At 33.5% G+C, this 21,777-nt stretch overlaps 1 pseudogene; it reads left to right on the top strand.

Annotated features, from left to right (window-relative positions):
* The first annotated feature begins 306 nt into the window (after positions 1-306).
* On the top strand, positions 307-11,446 carry LOC121228865 (apoptosis inhibitor 5-like protein API5; annotated as a pseudogene).
* Positions 11,447-21,777: the final 10,331 nt, after the last annotated feature.

The following is a 21,777-nucleotide window of genomic DNA, read 5'->3' as shown; positions in this document are numbered from 1 at the left end:
TATAGAAGATGTTACACTAACTCTATAAAGTCGGTTAACCTTTTTCTAACTTTTTAATGCGCTATAATACTTGGGTGGCAAAGTCGACCATTAATCATTCAGGTGGTAGAACTGACTATATATTAAAGTCATTTCAAGTGCACTAAGTACTTAGAAACCTAATGCTTACCCGAGATTTACAATATAATACACTCTTAGCTCACTACTCTTCTCTACCTCTACCTCTACCTCTTACACTCTCTTGCTTATGGCTCGCTCTTACATCATAGCAAGAATGAAAACTCCTACCCCTATTTATAGAGTTTAATGGTCCTTGGATTGTTTACTCATGTCAACATCATTACCATTGATTTTACAAATATCGAATGGTTAAATTGTTCATCTAGAATATCTAGTCCTATTTGTTTATTTTATATTCTAGAATCTTTCCAAAGTAATATCTCTTATTTTATCTAGAAGTTGCATTCGCTTTTAACAAAAAGTTTGAGCATATTTGGGGGGAAAGCTCCTCCTGAACGCTTGCAGGAACTAATTGGAATAATTGAAGGGCAGGCTGATTTAGATGCTCGATTTGATGTTAGTGCTTGTTTGCTGAATAGTGGTGAAAGGTGAAAGGATGTGGACCATAAAAGTTAAAAAATAGTTTTACTGTTCAAGATTGTCTCCTTTATGTAGCATTACACTGCCATTATTTTGAACCTTATAACTTTTCACATGGTTTTTGGTATAGGTTTCAGATGCGGATCATATTGATAGGTTAATTGTCTCTTACCGTTAAATAATTTTACTGCGGGGTGCAACTGGCAGCAAGTTCCTCTACTACTTGAACAAGCACATTATACCTGTTTTCGATGAGGTGAAATACCACATTTCTTGCGTCAAGTATTGCAACACGTGTAGCCGAGGCTCATTTTGTATGAACCTTGATATCAGTTCAGTTAATTTACATTTATTCTAGACTTCTAGTTCGTTCTTCTTTACAGTTAGCACTGTTTTTCTGATACAGAATGAAAAGTTCTCATGGCTAATTTTCTAGTCCTTAGTGGTTATGAAGGTTTGAAACATTGTCATGGATGTGGATGAATCTTAAAAGTTTCTTTGAGCTCCAGAACCTGGGCATATGTCTTTTTTCTATTTGAAGTTGTTGAATTCCTTATTTGCCTTGGTACCTTTTGGCTTTTAGTTGATCAGATCTTCTGAAATTGGGATTGATCTGATTTCACAAGTAGGTTTGTTTTTTCTATTTAGCTTCTTGCTGATTGATTCTGGAAGCTATGGAAGTGGTAGTGCAAAAGTTGCATGTTATATAGTTCCAACTTCCAACCTAATTCTGAATGGCAATAGAGTTTGCTGGGAAGCTGCTCATGGTCCATAATATCAGCTGCATGTATAAAATATCTGAACGCCTTAATATATACTAACATCCACTCAGTAAGAAAAAATTGAAAATACTAATGCCTTGGGAACTCTAGAAATGTTTCTTAAATACGATGTCTCTTGGCATTTTTGTATTTCTGTATGCTCCATGAAAATCAGAAATTTTCCTTGCAAGAAATTCTTGAGGAACTTTTTTCTGAATACTCTCGCATGAGCCTCTATTTGTTCTACCTTATAGCTAGTACTGTGTACAGGAATGACTATATTTCATAATGTCTGTGCCTTACAGCTCCAGGAGGAATGAAAGCTAGATTTGCTCAAAGCTTTAGCAGAAATTTTGCCTTACACAACACCACACCACAGGATTCACGTCAGATTCTCCCTTTATTGTTCAGCTTTTAAAGGTATCAGAATGCATATTCTTATCGTATCTTGTTTAGTTGGAGTTTTCTGATAATATTTATCTCATAGATGTTTATATCTATACCATCTCAATTTGTTTATAACTCTTTTTGCTTCCCTTTCTCAGAAGTACATGCCTAGGAGGAAGACGGGGGAAGAAACAAACTTTACCTACGTTGAATGCTTGCTATTTGTCTTTCATCATTTTTCTCACAAGGTGTTTTTTCCCCTTCACTATCTTGTTCACTTGTTGCATAAATTTATTTTCTGAAGTTTTTATTTGAATTTTATTGCCACATAGGCTCCTAATGCCACAAATAGTCTATGAGGTTACTAGATTGTGACTGGTCAACCATCAGATAGGCTTGGGGAAGACTTCTCAGAGCATTATAAGGATTTCACTGAAAGATAAATTGGCCTCTCTTCTCCCTTATGCTATACATTTAAAAAAAAACTATGTTTTTCTTCTTCCTTAACTTTTCTATGATTGTATACCAATCCTAATTTGTTTATCTGTGTATGTACAGACCAATAAATTGATCTTGTTGAAGACATTCTTTGTTTTCTTTTTATCTTGAAATATCCTGCTGTGGGTGTGAACAGAAATTGAGCAAAAGGAACTTCTATCAATGAAATCTGTTGTGAGCTATTTAGCTAACACTATTCACTAGATGAAGTAGATTAGACAGGCATTGCCAATAAGCTGTTTCTTCCCTACTCCCATTTTGTTCCCAATTTTGAACAAGTCCTTAAAAACAATATTATGTTGAATCAAAGAATTGTTTGATATATTATTGTATGACTCCTATTTTTGAAGAAAAAACAAAAAGATCTACCGAACAAAGTTGTACAATTTGTTGAGGAACAAGCAACTGCTTAATGGTTGCCTAAGTTATGATTGTAATCCATTGTTTAACTTCAACGTAGAGGTCCAGGTTGGCTGTGCCCCAACTTCACATATAAGCCTAGGCCCTAGAGTGCTCTAATGGAAAGGAAAATTTGAAATGTCCCCAGACCTTTCATCCTTAGTTGCATTGTTGTCAGTACTGTTCTAAATGCTTCTTTTATATCGTCCTTACTAACTTTCTAGTGAATGTTGGTCATGATTGAGTAGTGTTGAAGACCTAACTAGGGCCACCATGAAGAAGTTAACTCTAGCAATGGCTGAGAACAACAAAGCGATGGCAGCAGCTAAATCTGATGAAGCAAAAGATGGCATCGTGAGTTTGTTCTTAAAACATATTTTAGTTTGTTTTCAGTTTTTCTTATTAACTTTGCTCTTCGTTTTCTGATAGTAGAAAACTCAAAAGCAGAATACCACAACTGGTTTGCAGACCTGCAATAATGTTGAGCATTGGCCCGCAATGTAACATGTGACCAGCAGCTCACCATGCAAACCAGCAATGGAGCAGAACCGAGTGCAGCAGCTAGTTTGATCCATTTTGTTCCTATGAAACTTAGTTTAGTTTCCTTGTAATTTGTTACTAAGCTAGTTGGATTAGTTTTTGATTTGTACTTGATGTAATAGCTGAAATGTGAGCTTGCTTTTACTTGTAATTCAAAGATAGTCTTGGCTTGTATTAGTGGAAGCAGTTACATTATTAGGTAACTGTCAAATTGGCATGTAAGTTGTAACTCATATATTTTGAATTTTATCAATGAAAATTATAATGTTGTCCGGCCATCATCTTTGTTCAAACTCTCATTCTCTTTGTTTTTGCTTCAATCTCTTTGTTTTGCTTCTGTTTTGGCTTTGTTCTACTGCCATTGTTCCAACAAATGGTAATCAGAGCCTATCATCTTTGAGGGCCTCTGTTGTTGGTTGTTTCATTTGAGAAAACAAAAGCACGAGAAGTAAGAATCTGAAGCTGTTGAGTTTGGTTCAACAAAATGAGTTTCACACCACCTCCACCTCCAGTGTTTGCTGGTGAGAACTACCATATTTGAGTAGTCAAGATGAAGACATACCTTCAAGCACAAGATTTGTGGAGTGTAGTTGAGAATGATTTCGAACCACCTTTATTGAAGGCTAATCCCACGATTGGTCAAATGAGGCAGCATGCTGAGAAGAGTACAAAGAAGCACAAAGCCTTGGCTTACTTGCAGAATGGAGTGTCTGATGTAATCTTCACTCAAATCATGGCCTGCAATACACCCAAGGAAGCATGGGAGAGGCTGAAGGAGGAGTTCATGGGGTCGGATAAGACAAGGCAGCAACAGTTGATCAACTTGAGGAGAGATTTTGAGAATCTGAAGATGAAAGAGTCTGAGACTATAAAGCAATACTCAAACAGAATTATGGCCACTGTCAACAGCATAAGGCTCCTTAGAGAAGACTTCAATGAAAGCAGAGTTGTTGAGAAGGTCATCACTACCCTTCTAAAGAAGTTCGAGTCAAAGATTTCATCACTTGAGGACTCGATAGATTTGTCAGCCATTTCACTGTCTAAGCTGATAAACTCCCTGTATGCTCTTGAACAAAGAAGAGCTAATAGGCAGGAAGAGCATCCTGAAGTAGCCTTCCAAGCAAAGGCCAAAGATAGCTCTAGTTCAAGTCAGAAAGGAAATAAGCCTTGACTTGACAAGAGGGAGAAACCAAGGAGAGATGCAGGCAAGAGGAGGTTTCCACCATGTATCCATTGCAAGAAGACCACACATTTGGAGAAATATTACTGGTATAGGCCAGACATCCAATGTAGGAGCTGCAAACAGTTTGGCCATGTTGAGAAAGTGTGCAAGAATAAAAGAAAGGCTCCAGCACAGCAGCAGATCCTAGCCCAAGCTGCTGAGGATCTTCAAACTCAAGAGGAGCATGTCTTCACTGCCTCATGCTTTGCAAGCACAAGTAAAGTTAAATGCAATTGGCTTGTAGATAGTGGCTACACACACCACATGGCAGCTGATGGAAAGCCTGTTCCAAGACATTGACAGAAGCTTTGCCTCGAATGTAACACCCCCTAACCCCAAACCGTTACCGGAACGAGGTTATGAGACATTACCGGACATATCAGACAACTTACGAATAATTTACAATTAATATAACTTTCATAGTATAATATAATAATTAAGTCCCTATCTTGAACTCTCGAAGTTCAAACACGTATTAAAAGTAGAACGGGACTTGTTCGAGTATTACAATTTTTTTTATAAAAATTTCGGCAGCATTTCTGCTTATTTTTACCTAAACCTCCTGCAAATTCAAACCAAAACAACCAACACCAATATTTCACATTCATATACTAATATTTATATTATTAACAAAATTTTAATTTAATAACTATCATAGCATCATTCAAAATTGATTAAAAACTTCATTCATTTAACAACTTAATGTTCATGTATCAAAATATCATGTACTTTCCTTACCATTTCATTTAACCATCTAAATTTTATAATTCATCCTTCACTACTCAAAGTAATATACATATTCAAGTGACTAAATAACACCTATGTACATGCCACCTTTACCCAAAAGAAAATATACATCACCAAGTTTGTGTTGGAGTCGGGATTGTTCTGGATGCTGAGCCGGGACACTTGACTTCTACTAACCTGCGCACGGAAACAACCGTACGCTAAGTATGGATATACTCAGTGGTATTACTATAAATCAAGACTATTTAACATTAATAAATTACAAACATCAACCATAAATTTTATAATTATTTAAACTACTTTTATATAAAATTATTTTACTTCATAAATCTTAAATTCATAATTTATTTTTCTCATACTAACTCAATTCATAATTTAGTTCATACATTCTTTCTCGTACTTTTCAATAGTGCTAAAACAAATAATCTCATTTTCAAAATTTCATTTCAATTATTTACCCTATTAACAAAGCTCGGACTATGACAGATACGCGGATTCCATCCAAACACACCAGAATGTCCAACCCAAACACACCCGGAATATTGTAAATCCTCCATAACACACCGGTATAATATGTCCTCCCAAACACACCAATAAGGCATTAAATGCCTATTCGGATAAACCGAAGTATATAATAACAGAAACATCCTCTCGGCCGAACTACAATCTCTTCATCACATCACAAATCCAATGGCATGCCATTTGTATCGAATCTAGTCCGACAAGTTAATAGGGTATTATTTTATTTTTTTTCTAATTTCAATTTCATTTACACAAAATTTTCAATACTCATTCAATTCAAATATCTATTATCTTAATTCATATACAAATTAATTTTCACACAAGTGTATACCATCAACACCATACATTTGTCACAATTTATTTATTTTCAATCAATACACTTTTCAAATAATCACATATTCCATAATTCACTTATTCAATTCAATTTGATTCAATTTATATCACTTTCATTTTCACTCAATATTCATATCGATTTCACATACTTACCTCAAGTCTTATTTACCATACATAACAATTAAAATTTCAGCAATCAATAATAATTAAAATTTGAATTATAGTAATACACACCGTAATTCTCCCGTTTTAGTCCTCGATGACTTTCTCCTTTCCTTTCGATGCTGATGCTTCCGGTTCTTTGTTGGCTACAAAAATAATAGTAATTTACATTATTATTTACAGCATTAATTATAATAAATAATTAAATTTCTAAACAACTCCTACCTTATTCCCAATTTAATCCTAACTAAACTTAATTATTTTCTTAATCCAATTCACTCTCTTTTTCTATTCAAATTTTGTCTAAACTTATATTTAACTATAAAATTTCTAGCATATTTCCCTAATTTCGAAATTTCTTCAATTTAGTCCCTACAACATAAAACTTATAGCCTAGTTTACAATTTAATCCCTTAATCAATTCTAACTTAGAATTCATTCAATTAAATCCCTAATTCCATAATTTTTCCAACATGAACCCTACTTGGAAACATATGAACTCTTGAACTATCAACTTAATTTCATCAAAATCTTGTTTCAAAGCTCCTAAAACATCAAAATTAACTAAAAATGACTTAATTGACTTACCAAATTAACTCCAAGCTTCAAATCCTTAGTTTTCTCTTTTATTTTTCTTTCTCTTTTTCTTTCTCTTTTCTCCCCTGCTTCCCGTTTTCAACTCTGTTTCTATTTCCTTTTGTTTCTTTATTTCTTTAATTCTTTTATACTTTATTATTTTATTAACATAATATAATATTAATATAATATATTAAAATATCTTTTACTTTAATATTAAGTAAATTAATAATTATATAACAAGTGTACATATTTATATTATTATAAATGTCATTATCTAATTTGCTTGTTAAATAAAAATCTCATGATTTAATTAATACAATTAATAATTATAAAATATCTTTATACTTAAATTATAAGTAATTAAATATTTAAATTACAAATGTACCCATACAATTCTTACACATGTATATTTTATTACCATACAATTGTCTTCTATTTAATTTATTTATAATATATTATCAATTAAATAATCATAACAATTTAATATAAAACCATAATAATAATCATTATAATATATAAAACCTAAAAAAAATCTTTGATTTTATTTCACCAATATGCCACCTCATTTGTAGTCAATGGCTTAATTGCCATTTTAATCCATTTTATTTTCTATTGCTTTATAATTAAACTTTTACCCTTTATTCAATTTAATCCTTTTTATTATTTACTCTAAATTAAGCTAAATTCACTTAATTAGATCCTAATTAGACACACCACTAGGCTCATAAATATTTTAATAATTATTTTCGAACTTATTTCACTAAGACGGAGGCCCTATAACTCACTTTTTCAGTGCCCGTGAATTTCAGGTCATTACATCGAAAGTCAAAATAGGCAATGGGAATCTGATTGAAGCCAAAGGCTAGGGCAATATAGTGATCAACGCTGGTTCAAGTAACAAAGTTATTTCAGATGTGCTCTTTGTACCTAACATTGATCAGAACTTATTAAGTGTTGGTCAATTAGTTGAAAAAGGCTACTCACTAGTTTTCAAGAATGGTTCATGTGTTATTGAAGGCTTTCATGGCCAGGAAATGATCATAGTAGGCATGGTAAACAAATGCTTTATGCTTGATGTGAATCAGCTTGAGAATAAGGCTTATATGAGCCTAGCTGATAATGACGGCCTATGGCATAGAAGACTAGGCCATGCTAATTTCAGATCACTTGATCTGTTGCACCAGTTAAATTTGGTAGAGGATATGTCCAAAGTTGAGGCAAGGGAAACTGTTTGTGAAGTTTGTTAGCTTGGTAAACAAGCTAGATTGCCTTTTCCAGTTAACCAGGCATAGAGAGCTCGAGAAAGACTTGAGCTTCTGCACGCTGATGTTTGTGGACCAACGAAGTCCCCTTCTTTGAATGACGTCAAGTACTTTGTGCTGTTCATAGATGATCTGACTAGATTTTACTGGGTTTACTTCTTAAAACAGAAGTCCGAAGTGTTTCATGCCTTTAGTAGATTTAAGGCACTAGTAGAGAATCAGTCAGGTTGCAAGATCAAAACCTTGAAAACTGACAATAGGACTGAATACTTGTCTGAAAGGTTTCAAAAACTTTGTGAGCAGGCAGGGATCCTCCATCAGTTAACCACAGTTTATACTCCACAACAAAATGAAGTTTGTGAAAGAAAAAACAGGACAGTCATGGATATGGCTAGATGTTTGCTATTTCAAAGTAAACTTCCAAGCAAATTTTGGGCTAAGGCTGTTGATATCTCAGTGTATCTACTCAACAAGCTTTCAACTAGAGCTGTGAAGGACAAAACACCTTTTGAAGCCTGGTATGGACTCAAACCATCTGTTTCTCATCTGAAAGTGTTTGGATGTGTGTGTTATGTTCTCATTCCAGCTAAAAGAAGAACCAAGCTAGAGAGAAAGTCTATCCTGGTATATTTGTTGGTTATAGCAGTACCAAGAAGGGCTATAGAGTTTATGATCCCTCAATAAGGAATATTTTGGTGAGTAGAGACATCAGATTTGATGAAGAAAAGGTTTGAAGTTGGGATGGTTCAAATGCAAGTCAGTTTGAAGAAGATCAGTTTGACATCAGCTTAGAGCCAGCTGAAAGTGAACCTGGAAATGCAAACATTGATAATCCTCCTGTGAGAGGCACCAGAACCATTGCAGATATCTACCATAGGTGCAATATTGCAATAGTTGAGCCTTTGAGCTATGAAGAAGCTATAAGGGATAAGTGCTAGAGAAAGGCTATGGAAGTTGAGTTTGATATGATTAAGAAGAATGAGACATGAGACTTGGTTGATAGGACAGACCAGAAGAAAGTTATTGGTGTCAAGTGGGTTTTTAGAGCCAAGTTTAATGCTGATGGCTCATTGAACAAACATAAGGCAAGGCTTGTGGTGAAAGGGTATAGCCAGTAGTATGGCATTGATTTCATGGAGACTTTTGCTCCAGTAGCAAGGCTTGACACAATCAAGCTCCTATTTGCCTTAGCTGCACAGAAACATTGGAAGGTTCACCAGTTAGATGTTAAGTCAGCATTTCCTAATGGCTTTCTCAAGGAGGAGATTTTTATCAAGCAACTAGAAGGTTTTAAGGTCCTAAGACAAGATGACAAGGTTTATAGGCTGGAGAATGCCTTGTATGGCTTGAAAAAGGTGCCAAGAGCCTGGTATGACAGGATAGATACTTACCTGTCTAGGCTCATATTTGAAAAGAGTGTTAGTGAAGCCACACTCTATGTGAAGAGATCAGAAGGTGAAACTTTATTGATTGTATCACTCTATGTAGATAATTTACTTGTGACTGGAAGCAAAGATGAACAGATCAATGAATTCAAAGAGCAAATGCTGGAAGTATTTGACATGACAGACTTGGGAGTCATGACATACTTCCTTGGCATGGAAGTAAATCAATCTGATCAAGGCATTTTTATTAGCCAACAAGCCTTTGCATTGAAGATTCTCAATAGATCATGCATGGCTAATTGTAAATCAGTCAGTACACTAGTGGCACAAGGGAGAAACTGACTAAAAGTGGAAATCAAGACAAGGTCGATGAGAAGGAATATCGAAGCCTAGTAGGTTGCTTGCTTTACTTAACAGCAACTAGGCTTGATGTTATGTTTAGTGTTAATATCCTATCAAGATTCATGCATTGCTGTAATCTGGTTCACTTTAAGGCAGCTAAAAGAATCCTCAGATACAACAAAAGGACTTTGAACTATGGAGTCATGTTTAAGGAAGAGAATGAGCTTAAGCTGACAAGATACTCTGATAGTGATTGAGCTGGCTCTGTAGACGACATGAAGAGCACCTCGGGTTACTTCTTTACCCTTGGCTCAAGAGTATTTTGCTGGAGTTCAAAGAACCAACAAACTGTTGCTCAATCCACAGCTGAAGCAGAGTACATTGCAGCTGCTACAGCAGTGAATCAAGCCATTTGGATTAGAAAATTGCTAAGTGATCTAAATAAAGAACAACTTGACCCTACTGAAATCAAAGTTGATAATCAATCAGCAGTAGCAATAGCCAAAATCCAGTTTTTCATGGCAAGACCAAGCACTTTAAAATTAAGTTTCACTTTGTTCTAAAGGCTGAGCAATCAGGAGAAATCATGCTTGTTCATTGTAGTTCAGAAAATCAGTTAGCTGACATTTTAACTAAGCCACTTGGGGTTACAAGATTTGAGGTCTTAAGAAGCAAGATTGGTGTTTGTTGCATATAGTCCAAGAAGGAGTGTTGAGCATGGGCCTGCAATGCAACATGTGATCAGCAGCTCACCATGCAGACCAGCAATGGAGCAGAACCGAGTGCGGCAGCTAGTTTGATCCATTTTGTTCCTATGAAAGTTAGTTGAGTTTCCTTGTAATTTGTTACTAAAGCCAGTTGGATTAGTTTTTTATTTGTACTTGATGTAATAGCTTAAATGTGAGCTTGCTTTTACTTGTAATTCAAAGATAGTCTTGGATTGTATTAGTGGGAGCAGTTACATTATTAGGTAACTGTCAAATTGGCATGTAAGTTGTAACTCATATATTTTGAATTTTATCAATGAAAATTATAATGTTGTACGGCCATCATCTTTGTTCAAACTCTCATTCTCTTTATTTTTGCTTCAATCTCTTTGTTTTGCTTCTGTTTTGGCTTTGTTATACTACCATTGTTCCAACAAATAACATTTTAGCTATGACAAGGGTAGATAGGAGTGAAATTTGTCTTCTAGGTCTTGCATGTGTCGTGTAGGCCTAAACTCTTCAGCATCTTATCTTTTATTATTTTTACCCATTCAACCCTTACATTAAAAAACGACAGCATTTGTTGGAGATAGGAGTGTCAATCTTTCCTGGAAAGAAGCTATAAAACCTTCTGCACCCTCCACTGCAACTCCAACTGGGTAAGTTACCTGTTTGATCTTTAACTGTTATTTTCTGTTCATAACAGGATTCCTTTTTACCCTTCATTTCTCTTTTGCTTTACTGATAACCAGACCCACATGTTTAACGTAATATGAGGGTTGGTGAGCCACATTAACTTTAATAAAACTGAACCAAATATAACTAAATTTCTTTTCATATGTAAGTGGACTCTTGCTATACTGCCCCTGCAGCTAATGGATCCAAAAATTTGGTGACAAAGAAGGGTCGTGGAGCTGGTGACATGCAAAATCAGCTTGTTAATAGAGCACTGGACGGTATAACTTTTGGTGGAAGGGATGGTAGAAGTGTAATGACCTGAAATTCATGGGCACTGGAAAAGTGAGTTATAAGGCCTCCGTCTTAGTGAAATAAGTTCGAAAATAATTATTAAAAATATTTATGAGCCTAGTGGTGTGTCTAATTAGGATCTAATTAAGTGAATTTAGCTTAATTTAGAGTAAGTAATAAAAAGGATTAAATTGAATAAAGGATAAAAGTTTAATTATAAAGCAATAGAAAATAAAAAGGATTAAAATGGCAATTAAGCCATTGACTACAAATGAGGTGGCATATTGGTGAAATAAAATCAAAGATTTTTTTAGGTTTTATATATTATAATGATTATTATTATGGTTTTATATTAAATTGTTATGATTATTTAATTGATAATATATTATAAATAAATTAAATAGAAGACAATTGTATGGTAATAAAATATACATGTGTAAGAATTGTATGGGTACATTTGTAATTTAAATATTTAATTACTTATAATTTAAGTATAAAGATATTTTATAATTATTAATTGTATTAATTAAATCATGAGATTTTTATTTAATAAGCAAATTAGATAATGACATTTGTAATAATATAAATATGTACACTTGTTATATAATTATTAATTTACTTAATATTAAAGTAAAAGATATTTTAATATATTATATTAATATTATATTATGTTAATAAAATAATAAAGTATAAAAGAATTAAAGAAATAAAGAAACAAAAGGAAATAGAAACAGAGTTGAAAACGGGAAGCAGGGGAGAAAAGAGAAAGAAAAAGGGAAAGAAAAATAAAAGAGAAAACTAAGGATTTGAAGCTTGGAGTTAATTTGGTAAGTCAATTAAGTCATTTTTAGTTAATTTTGATGTTTTAGGAGCTTTGAAACAAGATTTTGATGAAATTAAGTTGATAGTTCAAGAGTTCATATGTTTCCAAGTAGGGTTCATGTTGGAAAAATTATGGAATTAGGGATTTAATTGAATGAATTCTAAGTTAGAATTGATTAAGGGATTAAATTGTAAACTAGGCTATAAGTTTTATGTTGTAGGGACTAAATTGAAGAAATTTCGAAATTAGGGAAATATGCTAGAAATTTTATAGTTAAATATAAGTTTAGACAAAATTTGAATAGAAAAAGAGAGTGAATTGGATTAAGAAAATAATTAAGTTTAGTTAGGATTAAATTGGGAATAAGGTAGGAGTTGTTTAGAAATTTAATTATTTATTATAATTAATGCTGTAAATAATAATGTAAATTACTATTATTTTTGTAGCCAACAAAGAACCGGAAGCATCAGCATCGAAAGGAAAGGAGAAAGTCATCGAGGACTAAAACGGGAGAATTACGATGTGTATTACTATAATTCAAATTTTAATTATTATTGATTGCTGAAATTTTAATTGTTATGTATGGTAAATAAGACTTGAGGTAAGTATGTGAAATCGATATGAATATTGAGTGAAAATGAAAGTGATATAAATTGAATCAAATTGAATTGAATAAGTGAATTATGGAATATGTGATTATTTGAAAAGTGTATTGATTGAAAATAAATAAATTGTGACAAATGTATGGTGTTGATGGTATACACTTGTGTGAAAATTAATTTGTATATGAATTAAGATAATAGATATTTGAATTGAATGAGTATTGAAAATTTTTGTGTAAATGAAATTGAAATTAGAAAAAAAAATAAAATAATACCCTATTAACTTGTCGGACTAGATTCGATACAAATGGCATGCCATTGGATTTGTGATGTGATGAAGAGATTGTAGTTCGGCCGAGAGGATGTTTCTGTTATTATATACTTCGGTTTATCCGAATAGGCATTTAATGCCTTATTGGTGTGTTTGGGAGGACATATTATACCGGTGTGTTATGGAGGATTTACAATATTCCGGGTGTGTTTGGGTTGGACATTCTGGTGTGTTTGGATGGAATCCGCGTATCTGTCATAGTCCGAGCTTTGTTAATAGGGTAAATAATTGAAATGAAATTTTGAAAATGAGATTATTTGTTTTAGCACTATTGAAAAGTACGAGAAAGAATGTATGAACTAAATTATGAATTGAGTTAGTATGAGAAAAATAAATTATGAATTTAAGATTTATGAAGTAAAATAATTTTATATAAAAGTAGTTTAAATAATTATAAAATTTATGGTTGATGTTTGTAATTTATTAATGTTAAATAGTCTTGATTTATAGTAATACCACTGAGTATATCCATACTTAGCGTACGGTTGTTTCCGTGCGCAGGTTAGTAGAAGTCAAGTGTCCCGGCTCAGCATCTAGAACAATCCCGACTCCAACACAAACTTGGTGATGTATATTTTTCTTTTGGGTAAAGGTGGCATGTACATAGGTGTTATTTAGTCACTTGAATATGTATATTACTTTGAGTAGTGAAGGATGAATTATAAAATTTAGATGGTTAAATGAAATGGTAAGGAAAGTACATGATATTTTGATACATGAACATTAAGTTGTTAAATGAATGAAGTTTTTAATCAATTTTGAATGATGCTATGATAGTTATTAAATTAAAATTTTGTTAATAATATAAATATTAGTATATGAATGTGAAATATTGGTGTTGGTTGTTTTGGTTTGAATTTGCAGGAGGTTTAGGTAAAAATAAGCAGAAATGCTGCCGAAATTTTTATAAAAAAAATTGTAATACTCGAACAAGTCCCGTTCTACTTTTAATACGTGTTTGAACTTCGAGAGTTCAAGATAGGGACTTAATTATTATATTATACTATGAAAGTTATATTAATTGTAAATTATTCGTAAGTTGTCTGATATGTCCGGTAATGTCTCATAACCTCGTTCCGGTAACGGTTTGGGGTTAGGGGGTGTTACATTCGAGGCAAAGCTTCTGTCAATGTCTTGGAACAGGCTTTCCATCAGCTGCCATGTGGTGTGTGTAGCCACTATCTACAAGCCAATTGCATTTAACTTTACTTGTGCTTGCAAAGCATGAGGCAGTGAAGACATGCTCCTCTTGAGTTTGAAGATCCTCAGCAGCTTGGGCTAGGATCTGCTGCTGTGCTGGAGCCTTTCTTTTATTCTTGCACACTTTCTCAACATGGCCAAACTGTTTGCAGCTCCTACATTGGATGTCTGGCCTATACCAGTAATATTTCTCCAAATGTGTGGTCTTCTTGCAATGGATACATGGTGGAAACCTCCTCTTGCCTGCATCTCTCCTTGGTTTCTCCCTCTTGTCAAGTCAAGGCTTATTTCCTTTCTGACTTGAACTAGAGCTATCTTTGGCCTTTGCTTGGAAGGCTACTTCAGGATGCTCTTCCTGCCTATTAGCTCTTCTTTGTTCAAGAGCATACAGGGAGTTTATCAGCTTAGACAGTGAAATGGCTGACAAATCTATCGAGTCCTCAAGTGATGAAATCTTTGACTCGAACTTCTTTAGAAGGGTAGTGATGACCTTCTCAACAACTCTGCTTTCATTGAAGTCTTCTCTAAGGAGCCTTATGCTGTTGACAGTGGCCATAATTCTGTTTGAGTATTGCTTTATAGTCTCAGACTCTTTCATCTTCAGATTCTCAAAATCTCTCCTCAAGTTGATCAACTGTTGCTGCCTTGTCTTATCCGACCCCATGAACTCCTCCTTCAGCCTCTCCCATGCTTCCTTGGGTGTATTGCAGGCCATGATTTGAGTGAAGATTACATCAGACACTCCATTCTGCAAGTAAGCCAAGGCTTTGTGCTTCTTTGTACTCTTCTCAGCATGCTGCCTCATTTGACCAATCGTGGGATTAGCCTTCAATAAAGGTGGTTCGAAATCATTCTCAACTACACTCCACAAATCTTGTGCTTGAAGGTATGTCTTCATCTTGACTACTCAAATATGGTAGTTCTCACCAGCAAACACTGGAGGTGGAGGTGGTGTGAAACTCATTTTGTTGAACCAAACTCAACAGCTTCAGATTCTTACTTCTCGTGCTTTTGTTTTCTCAAATGAAACAACCAACAACAGAGGCCCTCAAAGATGATAGGCTCTGATTACCATTTGTTGGAACAATGGCAGTAGAACAAAGCCAAAACAGAAGCAAAACAAAGAGATTGAAGCAAAAACAAAGAGAATGAGAGTTTGAACAAAGATGATGGCCGGACAACATTATAATTTTCATTGATAAAATTCAAAATATATGAGTTACAACTTACATGCCAATTTGACAGTTACCTAATAATGTAACTGCTTCCACTAATACAAGCCAAGACTATCTTTGAATTACAAGTAAAAGCAAGCTCACATTTCAGCTATTACATCAAGTACAAATCAAAAACTAATCCAACTAGCTTTAGTAACAAATTACAAGGAAACTAAACTAAGTTTCATAGGAACAAAATGGATCAAACTAGCTGCTGCACTCGGTTCTGCTCCATTGCTGGTTTGCATGGTGAGCTGCTGGTCACATGTTACATTGCGGGCCAATGCTCAACATTATTGCAGGTCTGCAAACCAGTTGTGGTATTCTGCTTTTGAGTTTTCTACTATCAGAAAACGAAGAGCAAAGTTAATAAGAAAAACTGAAAACAAACTAAAATATGTTTTAAGAACAAACTCACGATGCCATCTTTTGCTTCATCAGATTTAGCTGCTGCCATAGCTTTGTTGTTCTCAGCCATTGCTAGAGTTAACTTCTTCATGGTGGCCCTAGTTAGGTCTTCAACACTACTCAATCATGACCAACATTCACTAGAAAGTTAGTAAGGACGATATAAAAGAAGCATTTAGAACAGTACTGACAACAATGCAACTGAGGATGAAAGGTCTGGGGACATTTCAAATTTTCCTTTCCATTGGAGCACTCTAGGGCCTAGGCTTATATGTGAAGTTGGGGCACAGCCAACCTGGACCTCTACGTTGAAGTTAAACAATGGATTACAATCATAACTTAGGCAACCATTAAGCAGTTGCTTGTTCCTCAACAAATTGTACAACTTTGTTCGGTAGATCTTTTTGTTTTTTCTACAAAAATAGGAGTCATACAATAATATATCAAACAATTCTTTGATTCAACATAATATTGTTTTTAAGGACTTGTTCAAAACTGGGAACAAAATGGGAGTAGGGAAGAAACAGCTTATTGGCAATGCCTGTCTAATCTACTTCATCTAGTGAATAGTGTTAGCTAAATAGCTCACAACAGATTTCATTGATAGAAGTACCTTTTGCTCAATTTCTGTTCACACCCACAGCAGGATATTTCAAGATAAAAAGAAAACAAAGAATGTCTTCAACAAGATCAATTTATTGGTCTGTACATACACAGATAAACAAATTAGGATTGGTATACAATCATAGAAAAGTTAAGGAAGAAGAAAAACATAGTTTTCTTTTTTTTTTTAATGTATAGCTTAAGGGAGAAGAGAGGCCAATTTATCTTTCAGTGAAGTCCTTATAATGCTCTGAGAAGTCTTCCCCAAGCCTATCTGATGGTTGACCAGTCACAATCTAGTAACCTCATAGACTATTTGTGGCATTGGGAGCCTATGTGGCAATAAAATTCAAATAAAAACTTCAGAAAATAAATTTATGCAACAAGTGAACAAGATAGTGAAGGGGAAAAAACACCTTGTGAGAAAAATGATGAAAGACAAATAGCAAGCATTCAACGTAGGTAAAGTTTGTTTCTTCCCCCCGTCTTCCTCCTAGGCATGTACTTCTGAGAAAGGGAAGCAAAAAGAGTTATAAACAAACTGAGATGGTATAGATATAAACATCTATGAGATAAATATTATCAGAAAACTCCAACTAAACAAGATACGATAAGAATATGCATTCTGATACCTTTAAAAGCTGAACAATAAAGGGAGAATCTGACGTGAATCCTGTGGTGTGGTGTTGTGTAAGGCAAAATTTCTGCTAAAGCTTTGAGCAAATCTAGCTTTCATTCCTCCTGGAGCTGTAAGGCACAGACATTATGAAATATAGTCATTCCTGTACACAGTACTAGCTATAAGGTAGAACAAATAGAGGCTCATGCGAGATTATTCAGAAAAGAGTTCCTCAAGAATTTATTGCAAGGAGAATTTCTGATTTTCATGGAGCATACAGAAATACAAAAATGCCAAGAGACATCGTATTTAAGAAACATTTCTAGAGTTCCCAAGGCATTAGTATTTTCAATTTTTTCTTACTGAGTGGATGTTAGTATATATTAAGGCGTTCAGATATTTTATACATGCAGCTGATATTATGGACCATGAGCAGCTTCCCAGCAAACTCTATTGCCATTCAGAATTAAGTTGGAAGTTGGAACTATATAACATGCAACTTTTGCACTACCACTTCCATAGCTTCCAGAATCAATCAGCAAGAAGCTAAATAGAAAAAACAAACCTACTTGTGAAATCAGATCAATCCCAATTTCAGAAGATCTGATCAACTAAAAGCCAAAAGGTACCAAGGCAAATAAGGAATTCAACAACTTCAAATAGAAAAAAGACATATGCCCAGGCTCTGGAGCTCAAAGAAACTTTTAAGATTCATCCACATCCATGACAACGTTTCAAACCTTCATAACCACTAAGGACTAGAAAATTAGCCATGAGAACTTTTCATTCTGTATCAGAAAAACAGTGCTAACTGTAAAGAAGAACGAACTAGAAGTCTAGAATAAATGTAAATTAACTGGACTGATATCAAGGTTCATACAAAATGAGCCTCAGCTACACGTGTTGCAATACTTGACGCAAGAAATGTGGTATTTCACCTCATCGAAAACAGGTATAATGTGCTTGTTCAAGTAGTAGAGGATATTGCTGCCAGTTGCACCCCGCAGTAAAATTATTTAACGGTAAGAGACAATTAACCTATCAATATGATCCGCATCTGAAACCTATACCAAAAACCATGTGAAAAGTTATAAGGTTCAAAATAATGGCAGTGTAATGCTACATAAAGGAGACAATCTTGAACAGTAAAACTATTTTTTAACTTTTATGGTCCACATCCTTTCACCTTTCACCACTATTCAGCAAATAAGCACTAACATCAAATCGAGCATCTAAATCAGCCTGCCCTTCAATTATTCCAATTAGTTCCTGCAAGCGTTCAGGAGGAGCTTTCCCCCCAAATATGCTCAAACTTTTTGTTAAAAGCGAATGCAACTTCTAGATAAAATAAGAGATATTACTTTGGAAAGATTCTAGAATATAAAATAAACAAATAGGACTAGATATTCTAGATGAACAATTTAACCATTCGATATTTGTAAAATCAATGGTAATGATGTTGACATGAGTAAACAATCCAAGGACCATTAAACTCTATAAATAGGGGTAGGAGTTTTCATTCTTGCTATGATGTAAGAGCGAGCCATAAGCAAGAGAGTGTAAGAGGTAGAGGTAGAGGTAGAGAAGAGTAGTGAGCTAAGAGTGTGTTATATTGTAAATCTCGGGTAAGCATTAGGTTTCTAAGTACTTAGTGCACTTGAAATGACTTTAATATATAGTCAGTTCTACCACCTGAATGATTAATGGTCGACTTTGCCACCCAAGTATTATAGCGCATTAAAAAGTTAGAAAAAGGTTAACCGACTTTATAGAGTTAGTGTAACATCTTCTATAACTCTGTAATAGAATTAAATACAATTTATATTGCATCTTCCACAGCAAGTTTTGTAAGTTTGTAGTTCATGCTTCACAGGTAGATAACTTTTACTCGATGATTGAAGAGAACTTAGCTCACAATACATAAATGAATACAATCTGATATATAAAGAGAATGGTTATTTAGTCACTTGAATATGTATATTGTTTTGAGTAGTGAAGGATGAATTATAAGATTTAGATGGTTAAATGAAATGGTAAGGAAAGTACATGATATTTTGATGCATGGACATTAAGTTGTTAAATGAATGAAGTTTATAATCAATTTTGAATGATGCTATGATAGTTATTAAGTTAAAATTATGTTAATGATATAAATATTAGTTATATGAATGTGAAATATTGGTGTTGGTTGTTTTGGTTTGAATTTGCAGGAGGTTTAGGTAAAAATAAGCAGAAATGCTGCCGAAATTTAAAAAAAAAATTGGAATACTCGAACAAGTCCCGTTCTACTTTTAATACGTGTTTGAACTTCGAGAGTTCAAGATAGGGACTTAATTATTATATTATACTATGAAATTTATATTAATTGTAAATTATTCGTAAGTTGTCTGATATATCCGGTAATGCCTCATAACCTCGTTCCGATAACGGTTTGGGGTTAGGGGGTGTTACAAGAAGAGGCAGGGGGAGGAGTTGGGGTTGGGCAGGACGTCGAAGAGGAAGAGGCTACCTGTAGTTTGATGCGTTAAACAGAGTTCAATGACGGCTAAATTTGTAGAACCTTTTTGTATCCGAAGAATACGAAGAGGAGCCATGGATGTGTTAAAACTGTCTTTCTTTTAGAACAAGTTTTGTTTGATACTGGATGCTAACGAGTGTCTAGATTCATTGTGGACAACAACAGCCATTGTTTTCCTGAGATTGATTTAGAGTTAATTTCTTAAGGTGAATTAGTCAGACCTTATGATGTAGAAGGTGACCGGTACATTCTAATTTCAAGCCTGAAAAGTAGTTACATTCTAATTTCTTACGGGTGAATTGAGAATGATAAGCAAAGTACTTCATTTAGTTATACAACAGAGAAATCGAGGCTCAGTTTACAATTAGCTAGCTATATGGTGTTACTGAGAGAGGTCCATTATTACACAAGGATTAATTAATATTTCAGGGAACCAAGCTATGAATAAAAACTCAAGCAATGATGGATCATTTGTAATACCCCATACCTGTACTTGAGACCGGGATAGGATATGAGGCATTACCGAGATTTTCAGAATAATTTCAATTAATTTATATTATTTAGTATTTATTTTCATGTTTCATATAACATCCTTTTCATATATTCAATTCAAAATATCATATAAAATACGATACAATACTTAAATTGTCATATTTACATGCTCATTCAGGATTTACAAACCTACCTGACTAAATTGTAGAAATACCAAGATTTAGGGGCATATTGGTAATTTACCATTTTTCCAAATTTCACTCGATCTTAAATTGATAATTTCATTCAATTTATTAATTTAGATAATAAAACAATTCATTCCCTTCAATTTAGTCATTTTTAACATTTTTACAAAATTTGCCCCCTAAAGTTTTACTTTTATTCAATTTAGTCCAGAGCTTAAAACATGCAACTTAGCCATGCTAACTGAATATTCATATATATTTTCCTCCTCCTCCTCTCCATTCCACATCCTTAATGTATATAACACACTTGTAAGTAACATTATCTATAAATTTTATTATTTACTTTTATGGATATTCAAGCTGTCCATCTGTGTCATAGTCACTAAATTATTTATATCTGGAGCTATAAAACTCAAAATTAAGATACACTAATTTTCCCTGAAACTAGACTCATATATATTTTTACCATAAAATTTTAAGAATTTTTTATTTATCCAATAAGTACAGTTTATTCTTTAAATTTATCCCTGTTCTGATGTCTGACAGTTTCAACGCTTCTTCACTAAAAATTAATTATCTCACATTAAAAAACTCGGATAATATTCCCGTTGATTTCTCCTAAAAATAGACTCATTATGGATTCTAAAAATATAACTTTAAGTCTCTAATTATTTTTATCCAATTTTTGGTGATTTTCCAAAGTCAGAACAGGGGAACCCGAATTCATTCTGGCCTTGTCTTACAAAATTCATTATATCTCATAATTTATAATTCAATTGCTTATACCGTTTCTTCTATAAGAAACTAGACTCAATAAGATTTAATTCCATATTTTATTCATCCTTTAATTCAATTTCTAAAATTTTTGGTGATTTTTCAAACTTAGACTACTGCTGCTGTCTAAAATAGTCTTAGTGCAAAATGTTGATTTTCTACTTTTAATTTCAATTTAATCCTAACTAAATTCACTTACTTTTTTTTATCTTAATTCATACTTTATTTCTACTCAATTTTTAACCAAACTTAGACATAATTATCTATTTTTCATCATAAAATTATAATTTCAAAATTCTTTCAATTTAGTCCTTAAAGCATAAAACTTATGAATCACTTTACAATTCAATCCTTATTTCATTTCTAACTTGAATTTCTATCAATTTAGCTCTTAATTCATCATTTTACTCAACATGAACATTATCTAGAGATCTAATAACTTTCAAAATATCAACTTAATTTCATCAAAATCTTGTTCCAAAACTTCTAAAACATCAAAATTAAGTAAAAATGACTAAATTGACTTACCTATTAAACTTCCAAGCTTCAAACCTTCAATTTTCTCTTTTCTTCTTTCTTTTCTCTTTTTC

This window comes from Gossypium hirsutum, chromosome A05 (assembly GCF_007990345.1).
Source record: "Gossypium hirsutum isolate 1008001.06 chromosome A05, Gossypium_hirsutum_v2.1, whole genome shotgun sequence".
Lineage (NCBI taxonomy): Eukaryota > Viridiplantae > Streptophyta > Magnoliopsida > Malvales > Malvaceae > Gossypium > Gossypium hirsutum.
This window is presented reverse-complemented; position numbering and strand designations above follow the sequence as displayed.